The sequence below is a fragment of the Dunckerocampus dactyliophorus genome, chromosome 4 (genome assembly GCF_027744805.1).
Source record: "Dunckerocampus dactyliophorus isolate RoL2022-P2 chromosome 4, RoL_Ddac_1.1, whole genome shotgun sequence".
NCBI lineage: Eukaryota > Metazoa > Chordata > Actinopteri > Syngnathiformes > Syngnathidae > Dunckerocampus > Dunckerocampus dactyliophorus.
In genome coordinates, this window is record NC_072822.1 from 37772221 (window position 1) to 37789102 (window position 16882).

General features: G+C 43.6%; 1 pseudogene; it reads right to left on the reverse strand.

Annotated features, from left to right (window-relative positions):
• Nucleotides 1-3243: 3243 nt before the first annotated feature.
• LOC129179905 (organic cation/carnitine transporter 2-like) overlaps nt 3244-16882 on the reverse strand; it is a 28407-nt pseudogene continuing 14768 nt past the window's right edge.

Below are 16882 nucleotides of genomic sequence, written 5' to 3' on the forward strand. Positions count from 1 at the left end.
TGCGTCAGACACTGCCTCGTGTGGTTTAATAGACTCAAAAAATTTTCTTTGAAAAGACTCTGTTTTTTTGTAACTGTGATGCCCAAATAAGTAAATTTATTTTCCACAATCTTAAAAGGAAACGATGCGTACACTGATGCTGGCGCCCCCTCATTGACAGGTAAAATTTCAGATTTATTCAGATTAAGTTTATATCCTGAGAATTGACCGAAATTCTTCAGAAGCAGTAGCAAAGCAGGTAAAGATCTGTCTGGATGTGAAATGAAGCTTAATAAGTCATCTGCATATAGCGCCACCTTGTGCTGTACTCCATTCCTCCAAATGACAGATATGTTGTCACAGCTGCGAATTGCTATGGCAAGGGGTTCTATGGCCAAATCAAACAATAAGGGACTTAAACCTTGTCTAGTTCCCCGGTAAAGATTAAATGGTTGTGACACCTGAGAATTAGTGAGGACGGAAGCAGTGGGACATAAGTAGAGTAATTTTATCCAGGTAATGAAATTTGGACCAAAGCCGAATTTGTGTAAGACCGCAAATAAGTATGGCCACTCTATACGGTCAAAGGCCTTCTCCGCGTCTAAAGATAGCACACACTCCATGGACCCATCAGAAGGGAGGTACAAGATGTCAAACAACCAGCGCATATTGAAATTAGAATATCGATTTTTTTACAAAGCCCGTTTCGTCATCTGATATAACCAGGGGTAAAATGTCCTCCAATCTTTTGGCCAGTATCTTGGCTAGAATTTTAGCATCCACGTTTAGTAATGAAATTGGCCTATATGAGGAGCACTCTGAAGGGTCTTTGTCTTTTATTTTCTTCAGGATACATATCTTCGATTGATATTTAACCTAAATACATCAGGATACATATCTTCTATTGATATTTAACCTAAATATATCAGGATACATATCCTATATTGATATTTAACATAATATATCAGGATACATATCCTATATTGATATTTAACCTAAATACATCAGGATACATATCTTCTATTGATATTTAACCTAAATATATCAGGATACATATCTTATATTGATATTTATCCTAAATATATCAGGATACATATCTTATATTGATATTTATCCTAAATATATCAGGATACATATCCTATATTGATATTTAACTTAAATATATCAGGATACATATCTTCTATTGATATTTAACCTAAATACATCAGGATACATATCTTCTATTGATATTTAACCTAAATATATCAGGATACATATCCTCTATTGATATTTAACCTAAATATATCAGGATACATATCCTCTATTGATATTTAACCTAAATACATCAGGATACATATCCTCTATTGATATTTAACCTAAATATATCAGAATATATCAGGATACATATCTTCTATTGATATTTAACCTAAATATATCAGGATACATATCCTATATTGATATTTAACCTAAATACATCAGGATACATATCCTTTATTGATATTTAACCTAAATACATCAGGATACATATCTTCTATTGATATTTAACCTAAATACATCAGGATACATATCCTATATTGATATTTAACCTAAATATATCAGGATACATATCCTATATTGATATTTAACCAGAGGAGACCAGAACCTGCAAGGCAGTGGGAATGAAACATCAGGGAGCTTGGATGAGATGGGAGAATGCAGTCGAGAGGAAAGTCACCTGGGCAGAGCTTTGGAAATCTGAGCCTCACCGCATTAAATTCCTCATCCAGGCAGTGTATGATGTGCTTCCAAGCCCGTCAAACCTGCACACATGGGGTGTAGTAGAGTCACCAGCATGCCCACTGTGTTCAAAGCGAGGAACCCTGGAACACATCCTCAGCTGCTGTACAAGGGCACTTGGAGATGGACGGTACAGGTGGAGGCATGACCAAGTCCTTAAAACCATCGCTGGGGCCATCAGCTCAGGACTGGAGTGGGCAAAGCAGTTCCGTCCCTCCAAGAAAACCATCGCCTTTGTCAGAGCTGGGGACAAGCCAACTCCTGTCAGAAGAACAACATCTGCAGGCATACTGATGTCTGCGAGAGACTGGCAGTTGTTGGTGGATCTTGAACATCAGCTGAAGTTCCCCAGCCACATTGCCGTCACCACCCTGCGACCAGACATTGTCCTCGTGTCAGAGTCCACCAGGCAAATAGTGCTGCTGGAGCTGACAGTCCCGTGGGAAGATCGACTGGATGAAGCCTTTGAGAGGAAGCTCTCCAAGTACGCAGGACTGGTCAGCGACTGCCAGCAGGCCGGCTGGAGAACAAGGTGTCTCCCTGTGGAGGTTGGATGCAGGGGTTTTGCAGCCCGATCCTTGGCCAGAGCCTTCAGTAGTTTAGGCATCGAGGGAGAGAGAAAGAAGAGAACCATCCGCAGTTCCACCGATGCGGCAGAGAGAGCCTCAAGATGGCTTTGGCTCAAAAGAGGGGAGCCATGGAGTCATGGAAGCTAGCTAGCCGTCTGGACACAAGCTGGGGTCTGATCAGCCCCGGCTGGGTCACCTGGAGGAGGGCGTATGATGTTGAAAGACCCGAAACGCCTTAAGATCCCAGGAACATCACTGAAGATGTGTCCAGACCAGGCATCAGTAGATGTATGTACACAACCTAAATATATCAGGATACATATCTTCTATTGATATTTAAGCTAAATATATCAGGATACATATCTTATATTGATATTTAACCTAAATATATCAGGATACATATCTTCTATTGATATTTAACCTAAATATATCAGGATACATATCCTATATTGATATTTAACCTAAATATATCAGGATACATATCTTCTATTGATATTTAACCTAAATATATCAGGATACATATCCTATATTGATATTTAACCTAAATATATCAGGATACATATCCTATATTGATATTTAACCTAAATACATCAGGATACATATCCTATATTGATATTTAACCTAAATACATCAGGATACATATCTTCTATTGATATTTAACCTAAATATATCAGGATACATATCCTATATTGATATTTAACCTAAATATATCAGGATACATATCCTATATTGATATTTAACCTAAATATATCAGGATACATATCTTCTATTCATATTTATGTGTTGGAAAGAGTAATACATTTGCATGACAAAAATGCCTCCTCAAAAAAATTAGACCTCACTAATGGCTCGGCTTTATTTCCTCTGACGCCGTATTAATGTGCACTATCGGCCGTCCATTGCTGTGAATGTGATGAAAATGGCTGCGAGCCTCGCGGGTTCATCCTCTGTGGAACACATACGTACACAAGATGGCTGCGACCTTGCGGCAGATGCATCTTCATTACATTCTTCTTCCGAGAAGCGTTTTTTTACTCTGCTTTTGCTGCGCGGGATTACCCTCGGTACGTCTCTTCCGGATATGACGCTGAGCTGCGAGCTAGTTCGTTATGGCTGGCGCCATGAACTATAAATGTTCAACATAATTACAAAGGTGATCAAAGATGGCGCCCTCCGTGGCAGACGTCTCTGTGACACTCCCGTTTTTCTCTATTTTTTGCTATTTTATTGTTCATTTTGGACATTCAACACACTCACGCAGTACATTACAACAGAGAGACACTTTTGAACATCGGCAGGGTTCATCATGAACTTTCATTTAGCCTCTCAGACTTTGGCTTTCTTCTGCGCCGGGAGAACGCAGCAGCCTGCGGGCCTGGTGAGCTGAATACCCGGCGAGCAAAGCATCCGAGGCGTAAACGAGGAAAGCGGGCCGGCCTGCATGCTAGGCGAGCTAGAGCGACTAGGCCACCGCTACCAAGCCTGCTGCTAGCCAACGTCCGCTCTCTTGAAAACAAGATGGACGAACTACGAGCAAGGATTACAGCTCAACGTGAGATCAGGGAATGCTGTGTCCTCACCTTCACAGAAACCTGGCTGACGGAGGATATACCGGACTCGGCGATCCAGTTGGAATCATTTGCTGCTTACCGGGGAGATCGGACTTTAGCGTCTGGTAAACACAGAGGTGGCGGCGTCTGTGTTTACGTAAACAAACGGTGGTGCACAGACGTACAGACGATGGAAAAGCACGGCTCGCAGGACATTGAGCTGCTGATGGTGAAATGCAGACCTTTTTATTTGCCTCGTGAGTTTAGCGCTGTGTATTTAACTGCTGTTTACATCCCACCACGAGCTAACACCGCTAACGCACTAGGCCTCCTGCATGACATCATTGATAAACACGAGACCAAACACCCGGACGCTGTATTTATTATATCTGGTGATTTCAACCACTGTAACCTCAGGACTGTTCTCCCCAAATATTACCAGCATGTGAGCTTTCCCACAAGGGAAAATAACATCCTGGACCAAGTCTACAGCAACATGAAAGGTGCTTTGAAGGCTGTTCCAAGACCCCACTTTGGAAAGGCTGACCACATCTCTATATTCCTTTATCCAACATACAGACAACTTCTTAAACAAGCTCCCCCTGTAAGTACAGCAGTTAAAGTGTGGAATGAAGAAACTGATCAAGTACTTCAGGACTGCTTTGGCTGCACAAACTGGGATGTGTTTAAAACTGCAGCGGGGAGGGAAGATTGTACTGTTGATTTGGATGAATATGCTTCTGCTGTTACTGGCTACATTAGCACATGCATAGAGACTGTTACCACCACCAAGTATTACAGAAAATACCCTAACCAAAAACAGTGGATGAACTGTGATGTAAGGGCTAAGCTACGTGCTCGTTCGACTGCATTTGTCATGGGCACCGCTGATGAATATAAAAAGGCCAGATATGACCTGAGAAGGTCCATACGAGAGGCCAAAAGACAGTACAGACAGAAGCTGGAGGGCTACTATTCCACCTCAGACCCTCGGCGCATGTGGGCGGGGCTCCAGCACATCACAGACTATCGACAGCGGAGTAGCGTAGCCACGTCCAGCCAAACCACACTTCCAGATGAGCTGAACGAGTTCGATGCCCGCTTTGACACCCAAACTCCTGATGAGCAGAGAGGGTGGCTGAACCCGGGGAGCACACAGGACTCACCTCTCATGGTGACATCAGCTGATGTGCGCAGGGTTCTGAACAAAACAAACCCACGAAAAGCAGCAGGCCCAGACAACATCTCAGGACGTGCACTTCGGGTTTGCTCATCAGAGCTAGCTGATGTGCTTGCTGACATATTTAACCTGTCGCTTGCACAAGCATCTGTACCGACCTGCTTTAAGTCCACCACCATAGTGCCCGTACCCAAGAAGAGCAACGTGACCTGCTTGAATGACTATCGCCCTATAGCACTCACTCCGATTGTTATGAAGTGCTTTGAAAGAATAGTCATGACCCACATCAAAAAGAGCATCCCGGCGGCAACTGTGGACCCTCTACAGTTTGCATTTCGCCAGAACCGGTCCACGGATGATGCAGTCAACACTGCCATCCACACAGCCCTTTCTCACCTACAGGGCCAGGACATATACGTCAGAATGCTATTCATAGACTATAGCTCTGCTTTTAATACAGTCAGCCCCCACAAGCTCACAGATAAGCTCCTCACACTTGGCCTGTCTCCCTCCCTCTGTAACTGGGTGTTTAACTTTCTAACAGGCAGGCCCCAGTCAGTCAGAGTCCACAATCGCACATCCAGCTCAAGAATTGTGAGCACTGGGACCCCACAGGGGTGTGTGCTGAGTCCACTCCTCTACACGCTCTTCACCTACGATTGCGTGGCCTCCCAGAACAACACCAGCATCATTAAATTTGCGGATGACACTACAGTCATCGGACTGATCACTGGTGGTGTTGAAACATCATACAGAAGAGAGGTGGCGGACCTCATAGCTTGGTGTCGTGATAACAATCTCCTTCTCAATACAGATAAGACTAAAGAGATGATCATCGACCCAAGAACAAGGGAAAAGGAGCCGCATAGACCCCTGTTTATTGATGAGACTGAGGTGGAGAGGGTGAAAACCTTCAAGTTCCTTGGCACACACATCAGCGAGGACCTCACCAGGTCTCACAACACCCAACAAATTCTGAATTCCTGAGAAGACTGAGGAAATTTGGCATGTCCACCACAATCCTGAGTTGCTTCTACAGATGCACTATGGAAAGTGTCCTTACCGCCTCCATCACTGTTTGGTACGGTAACTGTACAACACGTGATAGGAAGGCACTCCAGCGGGTGATCAAGACCTCATAGAACATTGTTGGGGCAGCCCTCCCCTCACTGCAAGACATTTATAAAACTAGAGTCCTACGAAGAACACACAACCTCATCAAGGACAGCACACATCCACAACACTCATTATTCACACTCCTACCGTCAGGCAGACGCTACAGGAGTTTGAAGTCCAGGACCACAAGGCTGGCAAACAGCTTTTACCCACAGGCCATCAGGCTTCTCAACGAAGCACTCACACACGCCGCACGCAACACACACACACACTCATAGCACTTTATTTATTTGTATATTTATTTGTATTAATGTCTCTTCTTTTTGTTGTTGCTTAATTTATTGGTATTTATGTTTCTTATGTTCTTATTCTTTCTTTTCTTGGGAGAATGAACAGAATAAGATTTTCTTTGCATGGTATTACTGCTGTTTTACTGTGCACATGACAATAAAACTCTCTTGAATCTTGAATCAAACAATAGACAACATTTAAGCATATGTAAGATTAAATGATGTCAGACATCCTTTTAGGGTACTTTTACCTTCATTGAAGACGTGACTGGTCTCAAAGACACGATGTGGCATCAACACCAACACCTTCCATATGAACTTGGTAAACGGTACATGTGGAATACAGGAAGTGCACAAACTTCATGAGATGTATTAGCAAATGATCTGAAACAGAAACGTTGTTGGATCAAATAAGCTTTGCTTCTTTCTACTCCCTTTTGGACATGTGGAATTGTGATATGTTGGAATGTGTGATGCATTCCAATGTGACTTGGATGTACTGTATGTTTCAAATAAAATGAAAGCATTGCTATTACTAAAATGCTTGCACTTTCAACTTTTTGCATTGTTTTGGTTTATTGAAGTAAGAAACGCTATTGAATTCAAGAAACAACTCATGGCAAAACAGCAAGGTGGTGTTGAAGAGGAAGGGGTTGATCTCGCCACCACACGGTGTTTTTGGGAACAGTCATGTCAAGGACCACGTCTTCAAAGAAGTAAAAGGAGCCTTAAATGTTCATTTATACCTTCAGTTCATCATTTAGATGCATTTCAACTCGTTTTCTACATGTAAAACTATAACTGTGAAAGTATAAAAACTTGTTTTGTGCTGACATGTTTGGCTTTCTGGAACGGATTAATTGGATCCACATTATTTCTAAGGGGAAAAATGGAGTCAGTGAGTGTCCATTTCGGTTAGACTTCTGGAAGGAATTAATGACTCTGACCCAAGTTCCACACCACAATAATAAACATTAATGCAGGACTGGTGAGAGGAATCGAGTGCAGATTAATTGTGAAGCTTTATCTGTTTTATTTATAGTAATCAAAGACCAATGAGGTATCCATGTGTTTCAACCTCAAACACAAATGGAACAACCTACAAAAATGCCAAATCAGGCATCACTGTACCAAAGGACAAAAAACACTGTACCGAACAGACAAAAAAGGAAAAACTTGTCTTTTGAAGGAAGCAATAATTAAAACCACTGTTCCCCAAAGAATTCCCTTTAAGGAAGAGATGAACTGTGGCCACATACCCCTGACATTCCTGCATCTGATCCAAAGTTTCTGGAAGGTCTCTGGAAGAAAGAAGTTGACCACAGAGGAGGCGATTGTGAGACTTCCCATGAGGATGTATGGAAGACCCTGGTTGTAAGAGCCTGTAAATGACAGTAAAACAAGTGTACTGTACGTGAAAACATCGGGCCGCAAGTCAAGACACAAAGATGACACGTGCCTAAATAGATGACATAAGGAGCGGTGATGCTGCCAATGCACGCAGCAGAGGAACACATCCCCATGCCGACGTTCCTGAGCACGGTGGGGTAGAGCTCCGCTGTGTAGATGTAGACGATGCTGAAGGCCATGGTGAAGCCAAACTTGCCAGTCATTTCCAGAGCTAAGCCACATATTCGCAGCCTGGGAAGGAGAGCAAGACAGTGGGAGGGGAATTTCAGTATGACTCCGGTTCTTCTCCGTTTAGACTCTTTGACCGCTGTTACAACCCGGCTCAGGGGCCACACCAGAAGGAGACACACCGGATATACGGTTAACCAAACAATACTTTATTAAAGCAAACTGGACCATATTATCTGAATAATAACACAATGTAAGTGGACATCAGTACAATGTATAGTATAGGGCAGGGATCACCGAGAGCTACTATATGTTATTATTAACCCATTCAATACCAAAGACGTATTTATATGTTTTTATGAACTCAAACGTCTGATCCCAAAGATGTATTTCTATGTCTTTACGGTTTTTTGCATGAGAGGCAGAAAGAGGTGATGACACAAGTGCACGCTAAAAGATGTCACTGTTGGAGGGGTTTTAAGCCATAAAAACAGCCACAAGGTGGCAGAAGTGAGAGCATGGATCTTTTGCATTTAAATACACACGCGACAGCAAGGAGGAAGTGAGAGAGCGTGAATGAGTGTAGCGTGCAGAAGGTTATGCGTTGTAGGGAAATGTTAACGCATGCACACGTGCAGTGGCGGTTCTGGCTTAGATGACGCCCTGGGTGGACTGACACTGTGTGCCTTGAAAAATCTGTCAAAATCATCTAAAATGGCCAGTACTGAAGGGGTTGAATTTGGAAAAATCTGGAGTGGAGATTACATCTGATCCATTCTTGTCTTCACGTACAGTTTTAGCAATTAGCATCATTGTTTATTTGAGAACCTCACCGTCTGAAAAGGTCTTTTTCTTCATCAAGACTTGCGTAGCTCTAAATGGGGCTTTGGTGGTTTTTGGGAGTTTAACCGGTCTCGTGAAAAAGCTCTTTCTGCTGGTAGTGAGCTTCCCTGTGGGTAGTTAGCATGGTAGCCTGTGTGACACGTTGTCACATGTCTCTCCACATTGTGCCGTAAAAACCCCAACTCTACCTCTTTGTAAAAAATGTTTTTTTTTTTCTGCCATCTTTTTGGGGGTCAGTCATCTCATTTTCGCTGCACCCGCTGGCTTGTTCCCACCATGTTTGTATGATTTCCACAAATGGTATATTTTGGTCCTGCGCACAAAACTGACCTTTTAATATTGTCATTTCCCGTTTACATGTAAGTGTGATTTAACCAAGAAGATCAACCAACAAATATTAGATGCAGGTTACTGGAAAGTGCCACTATTGGAGCTGCTTTTAGACCAGGCTGGTGGGCGACTTATGTGGTCCTTAAAGGCAAACTGGTGCCCCGGCACCGTGTTGGTGACCCCTGGTGTAGGGTGTGCATGCCTGGAAGTGTGTATGCGTGTTGAAGAACGAAACCTACAGTCAGCAAAAACTAATAAACCAAACGGGGAGGAGGACCTGCAGCATGCTCCCAGTCTGGAGAATGAAGGAGAGAGTGATGAGTTGGCAGCTGTGTCTTACATCACCTCTGATGTCCTAGTTGCCACAGGTGCTGCAGGTCACCTCACCAGCCAACAGCACCTCCAAGAGGACCCTAGGGGCTGTGAGGAGACTTACTTGTGGGAATGAACTGGATAAGCGGCAGAACTCCTCCTCCAATGAACAGAAGGGCTCTCCTGGGACATTTCTTCAGCAGCCACGTGGAGACGATGTAAGCAGGCACCTCTGCAGTCGCCGATGAAAAGCAGTCTGTGAAGGGGTTTCCACTGAGGTTGGAGGTGTTCAGCGATAAACCGAAATAACCAACGTTTATTGCCATCCTGATGGGAGAAGAAAGGCTCAGCCGACCCTTTTTCCTTCTCCTTACTCATGTACTTTAATACTACTCACCACAAAACAAGACACATAAGTGTGATGCATCGTATGTTATTGGATCTCAGAACGTCCAGCATGGTGTACACTCTGCCTGGAGGCCGTGACTGCAGCTGGAACGCAAAACAAGATCATGCAACTTCAACCAGCAGTGACCAGTCAGCGTGAGCTACAACATGGCGACTCCACCTCAGATCTTCTGAAGATGACAAGCGGCGTCTCTCATGATGGCCTCGGCCTCCGCCACTCCTCCCTGGGTGATGAGCCACCGAGGGGACTCTGGAATGACCCTGTAGACAACATTTTGAACAATTTGAATTGTTCAGTGATTGAATTAAGATGAGATGTCAGAGAGGTATAGAATTGACTTTGTGTCAAAAAGGTATTTATAGCATGTCTTGATTGATTTATGGCCCCCTGTCATAAACGTTTATGATATGGCAATAAAACAATAAAAATTTATGACATGGCAATAAAACATCAAAGCATTTTCACACTTATGTGTTAGGGATCAAGGTATCAGGAAGCAATAAAAGTTTATGGCATACCAATAAAGCAATAAAATAATAAAACATCAATGCGTTTTCACACCTATGTGTCAGGGATCAAGGTATCAGGAAGCGGACATGCGGAAGTCATAAACGGACATCTGGAAGCCATAAACCATGAAAGAAGTTTCACACCTATGTGTCAGGGATCAAAGCATCAGCAAGCGGACATGCGGAAGTCATAAAACAAACAAACAATCATAAAATCATTCCCACGTGACTGTGTTTTCTTCCGGCTGCGTGTGGGGGAAGCTCCCATTCCCATACCCCTCCTTTCCTAACGACCCCCCCTCCACCTCCACCACCCCCAAGACATCCTCCGGCCTTATCTGGGTGTGTCTCAGCATGTGTGACTGGGGCCCCCAATACCGCCCCCTCCGGCCTGTCTGTGTGTCTCAAACATGGAGTTTTCCCATTGAAACAATAGAAATAATACTACTAAAACATTCAACACATTGTGTTACGTGCAGTCAGGTAGAGATCCCAATATGCAGAGCCAGACACAATCCAGGTCAAAAATAATATCTTTAATTCCGTAGAGCAAGAATCAAGTAACAAAGGAATAGCAAAAAGTTCTGTGTCCAAACTGAGGTAGACGGTGCAACTAAAGTAGTAAAACAAAAAGGCACCGTGGAAAAAGGCAACAACTCACTGATGAGCAGACGGCGTCACAGGAGGCAAGGAGCACGTGGAACAGACTTTGAAATAACACAGCAATCATAAGGCCAAGAGCACAGGAGCAAACAAACTGGTGTTTCGCGGGCAGCATGCAAACCAGTAGTAACAATCCCACGTCCTTCTCCTGCAGCCATGTGGCTTAAGAGCCCTTGATGACCAAGTGGCTACAGGTGTGCCTCGTGGCGCCGCCCACTCAGGGAGTGAAGGGATCTAAAAAGAAACACAGGTCAAAAGGTGACAACACCAAAATGAAACAAACCTAACACATTGCATCCTTAGCTCACACGTCCCCATTCAAACCATTTAAATCAGGCAATTGCAAAGACAGTCAAAACACTGAAAACACTTTTTTTTACCACATTCCCAATGAAACAATAGAAATAATACTACTAAAACAGTCAAAACATTACAACCTTAGATACCAGTCTTTCTACTACAGCTATTTTGTTAAAAATTATATTTTTTAAGAAAATGCCATGATTACCTGTCAGCCGTCCATCCACCAGCCTTGTTTCTTCAATAGCAAAGTACAAATGACACATCTAGGCCACTCCCTCATGCATCTAGACCACTCCCCCCAGCCAGCTGATACAATTACTGTTGAAAAATCACAGCTATCAGCTTGACCCCTTGGCGTTAAAACAGACTTTATACATGAAAGCAAATAAAGCTGATATAGAGAGTCAGAGTCAGGAAGCTGTAAAAAAAACCAAAACAGGAAACCTTAGGACAACTGTCTTATCACCCCTATGACAAAGTCAGAAAACTTGGCAATTGTGGATCGTTACAATAGTCTAGCCTGACACAGCGGGGGTTCGCAGACTGTTTGATCCCCATGTCTCTACCCTGTGTATGTGGGTGCGTCTGCGCATGCGCGTGTGTGTGTGTGTGTGTGTGTGTTTTACTCTGACCAGGGGCAATGGAGCATGTACGGACATGCCCTATTTTCTAAAAAATAAAAAAATAAAAAAAGTCGAACGTCATCAAAAACGTCAGAGGGTGGGGGGCGTGTGGGATCGGACACGGTAAATAAAACACATCTCCGGTGTTCGCACACCACACAAGATACAACCCGTCGTAAAGCTGCGGTACACCTCACGTGTGTGCGTGGGTTTGGTGTTATAAAAAGAGACATTCAAAAACCTAAGGTCTGCAGTCTGACCTATTGACATCTGGATACACTACATCCGAGACCTCACAATCTATCATGATAAATCGCGGTGAATATATAGCATTTTTTTTATAACACCGTGTAGGCATCAAATCAAATCACACGCTATATTTGTAGATTTTGCTGTACGGGGTGAAATCCATCCACATCCAGAAAGCCGTCCTTGTAAGTACTTTGATAGCTTGGAAATATGTGAAATATGTACAATATTTTAACAATAACATTATAACTTGAAGCTGTCATCGGAGAAGAGTCGGGATGCATCAATCTGACACAATCAGATATTGGTGAGTATTGATTCACATCCAGTATGGCTCATATCACTATGATGATAATCAATTAAAAACATGAATTGTAGATTTAATTGATGCCATGCAATGACAATTTCTTATAAAAATAGGCTTTGAAGCTGTCGGGTGGGATGAAGTAGAACAAAGGGTGGAGTGTTTGACTCGCACGTTCATGAAGCGAGTGATTCAGCGCAACAGCAAAACAGAGGTATGTGTCGATTTACACTCAGTATGGAATGTATGACTACGATGATAATCATTTAAACAATTACAGATTTAAGTGTCCAGGCTGAGGATGAAGAATCGTCTTCCATGGTGACAGATTGCGAGTCAGCGGGGGGTGTACAGACCATAACAGGTAAGGTCAGCTGTTTATGGTGATAAACAACATGAGATATGATCATAAAAATCTTTCACAGGAAGAGTGGGACGTCGCCACAAAGTTCAAAGTAGAAAAGGAGCGCGCGCAAGAAGGAGAAGGAGCCGAGTTCTTCGTAGGATACTCAAGAGCCTTCTTACCCACGTGGTTCACATCTTAGTTGAAGTTTGGTAATGTGAAGCGATCAATTTGTTTGTATTTTTTTCACAATGGACTGTAATATGGATGAGGTTTTCCCTGATATTGTACCTTATGAATTAGAGATGGCTGTAAATGATTTAAATAGAATCCCTCTTGAACAAAACGAAAATGATCTGGGTCCTGAAACAGGAGACGGTGTTGATGATGATGATCCTTTTTGGGCTATTAGACAAATAAATGACTTTGAAGACTTTTTTAGTCCGCTTGAAAGAGCACTCCATCAGCTAAATGCACCACAACCGTACGACTGTACACGGGATGAAGCAACCGCACAAGCGGGGGGAAATCTAGCAGACCCTGAAATAGTGCACCGGGCCCGTTTCAACAATGTGGAAATAAGACGTCTGTTAAATATACCCCAGCCTGAACACGTGCCTGATTTTGCAACCTTTTACACCGGTGTTATGGACAATGTGAACGACTTAGCTGATAGAGCTATAGCCGCGTCAGCACCTGGAGACATTGTGCAGCTGGAGTTGGTGGGGGAGGGTGTGAGGCAACACGTGTCTGTTCAAGTGACTGGCGAATCAGATGATGTCCATGCAGCGTTTCAAAATGTGCTGGATCGCCTGGTACAATCCAATTTAGAAGTGATGGCTGATGCCAGTCTAGAGCTTGTCATGCAGGTGGTGCGCGACCATAGAGGCGGGGTCAAACGCAAGCTGGAGAAAACACTTGATTGTGAAATAATTAAAAAGAAAAAACGACATCTGTACATTCTATACAATAGAGACGATCAATTATGCTTTGCAACCCTAATAGCTCTCATGCTAGATAGCGAGCAGACGTTAGAATCAGCCAAGCAGCGGGGGAGGTGCCTACAGCAATGTGTAGGGCTGAGTGATCAGACACCCGTGGGTTTTAATGATATTCATAAATTTGAGACACTTCTGAGTCGTAAAATCGTTGTGTTGTATAGACAAGAGGGCTGCAGGCCTCTTTGTCATTTTGAGACAAATTTCCCCAAATCTGCCGACGCTCTGTTTCTGTATTTGGCGCAAAATCACTACTACGGTATAAAATCAACTGCTGGCTTTGCTGGACACAAGTATTTCTGTCATTTCTGCTACAAAGATCATGACAGCCCCCACACCCACCGCTGCCAATGGCATTGTTCTATCTGTACCGCCCCCGAGTGCACGCAGCAAAAGACGGTTGGGGTTTACTGTCCTGACTGTCACAAAATATGCCGCACGCAATCTAGTTTTGAGAGACATAAGGAACGCAGATACGCCACCAAAAAACAGACCCACGTTAGCACGTGTGACTTGTGGAAAAAATGTCCTGAATGCAATATGACATACTATATCAGCACAGCTGCGAAAAAGCATATATGCCTCACTCGGAGGTGTCAGACCTGTGGTGTGCAACTTCTTCGTGGTGATGAAGACCAGCCTCACTTATGCTTCATGCAACCCTTAACGGTGGAAAAACCCTGCGAGAACTTAATATTCTACGATTTGGAAACCTATGTAGATGAAGACAATAAACACGTGCCATTCCTGGTGTGTACAAAAACACTGTGTGGAGAGGTGCAGAGCTGGTACGGTCTGGATTGTGTTAAAAAATGTATCCACCATTTCAGGAGAAATAAGTTTAGAGGATTGACTTTAATAGCTCACAATGCTAGGGGGTTTGACAGTTATTTGATCCTCAATCAAATGGTGAAGATGAATCTCACACCCACCACAATCATGACAGGGAGTAAAGTTCTCTCTTTTACAGACCAAGATTACAAGCTAAAGTACATCGACTCGCTATCGTTCCTAACCACTCGTCTCAGTGCTATGCCCAAAGCCTTAGGGTTTGAAAATCAAACTAAAGGTTATTTTCCACACGGGTTCAGCTCCAAAGAGCATCTGAATTATGTCGGCCCCTACCCACCCCCCAGCGCTTATGGGGTAGAGCGCATGACCCCTGCTGAGAAGGAGGTGTTTCTCACTTGGTACGCAAAAGAATGCAAGGGTACGTTTAATTTTGAGAAGGAGGCCTCGCTGTATTGCAAAAATGATGTTGACATTTTGGCCCAGGGTTGTGTTAGATTCAGAGATGAATTTCTTAGCGAGACGGCTGTAGACCCGATGAGCTGCGTCACCATAGCCTCGGCTAGCATGAAAGTGTTCAGGACCAGGTTTTTAAGACCTAACACGATTGCTATACCACCCCCTGACAATTAGGCACGACAACGCAAATCATACTCTCAAGCCGGCATTCAATACTTGGAGTGGGTGTCCCACAGCGAAAACATATTCATCAGACATGCATTGAACACTGGTGAAAAAAAGATTGGCGAGTACTTTGTGGATGGTTATGCCGAATCGGGTGGTGTAAAGTATTTGTGGGAGTTTTTGGGGTGTTTTTTTCACGGATGCTCTGACTGCTTTCAACCATCTGAGATTTGTCCATTAACGGGGCGTCCCTTTCAGGAGCTGCGTGACAAAACCCACAAGAAATTAGACGCATTAAAGACCAAACACGGGGTGCAACTTACAGTAATGAAGGAACATGAATGGAATAACATGAAAAAGTCACATCCGCGGTTGAGGGAGTTCCTGCTTCACTACAACGCCCCAGAGCCGCTTTCACCAGTCTGGCTTTTTTTGGAGGTAGAACAAGCGCGTTTACTTTAAGGTACACAGCTGCACAAAATGAGCGCGTGCTGTACGTTGATGTCACCTCTCTGTATCCTTATGTAAACAGCAACTTTGCTTACCCGCTAGGTCATCCGATTATTATCCACAAAGACTTTGATGAACCTCAAGCCTATTACGGGCTTATTAAAGCGGCAGTCATCCCTCCGAGAGGCCTTTTTTTTTCCAGTTTTACCACATAAAACATCCAGGGGGTAAACTGGTGTTCCCGCTTTGTCGTACATGCGCCAAAATAAACAACCAGGAGGGGGCGTGTGTGCATAATGATGATGAGAGGTTGCTGACGGGGGTGTGGGTCACGGTGGAATTTAACAAAGCTCTCGAGTTAGGTTACAGGGTAGCCAAGATTATGGAGGTGTGGCATTTTGAAAGAGCGAGCAACACCATCTTCATCTTTGTGGATTATATGCACACTTTTTTGAAGGGGAAGCAGGAGGCTTCAGGATACCCGCCTGATGTTGTTGATGATGAGGGCAGAGAGAAGTACATCCGCGACTATCAGATCCACCAGGGTATTCGATTAGACCCCACCAAAATCAAATCAAACCCGGCAAAGAGACAAATGTCTAAACTCTTTCTGAATTCTCTTTGGGGGAAACTAGGCCAGAGGGATAATTTAGTTCAAACCCGACTCATCAGAGACCCGGATGAATTTTTCAAACTCATGTTCTCTGGTAAATACGAGATCAAGTACTTCTCTTTCCTCAACAATGACGTGTCAATGATACAGTATAAATACAATCAACACTAGACAGCCCCCTCAGGAAAATCTTCCAACATCTTTTACGCTTGTTTCACAACTGCGTACGCCAGACTGTTAATGTACAAATACTTGGAGAAACTGCAGACACGTGTTCTTTACACTGACACTGACAGCCTCATTTACATTGTTAAAGAGGGGGAAACACCTCTCGAGTTGGGGGATTACTTGGGTGATTTGACGGATGAATTGAATGGTGACAGCATTCAGGAATTTGTAGCAGCCGGTCCTAAAAGTTACGCCTACCAAACCCAAGACAGCAGAAAAACTGTCTTGAAGGTGAAAGGTATCACGCAAACACAAGAGTGCTGTGAACGTGTCAA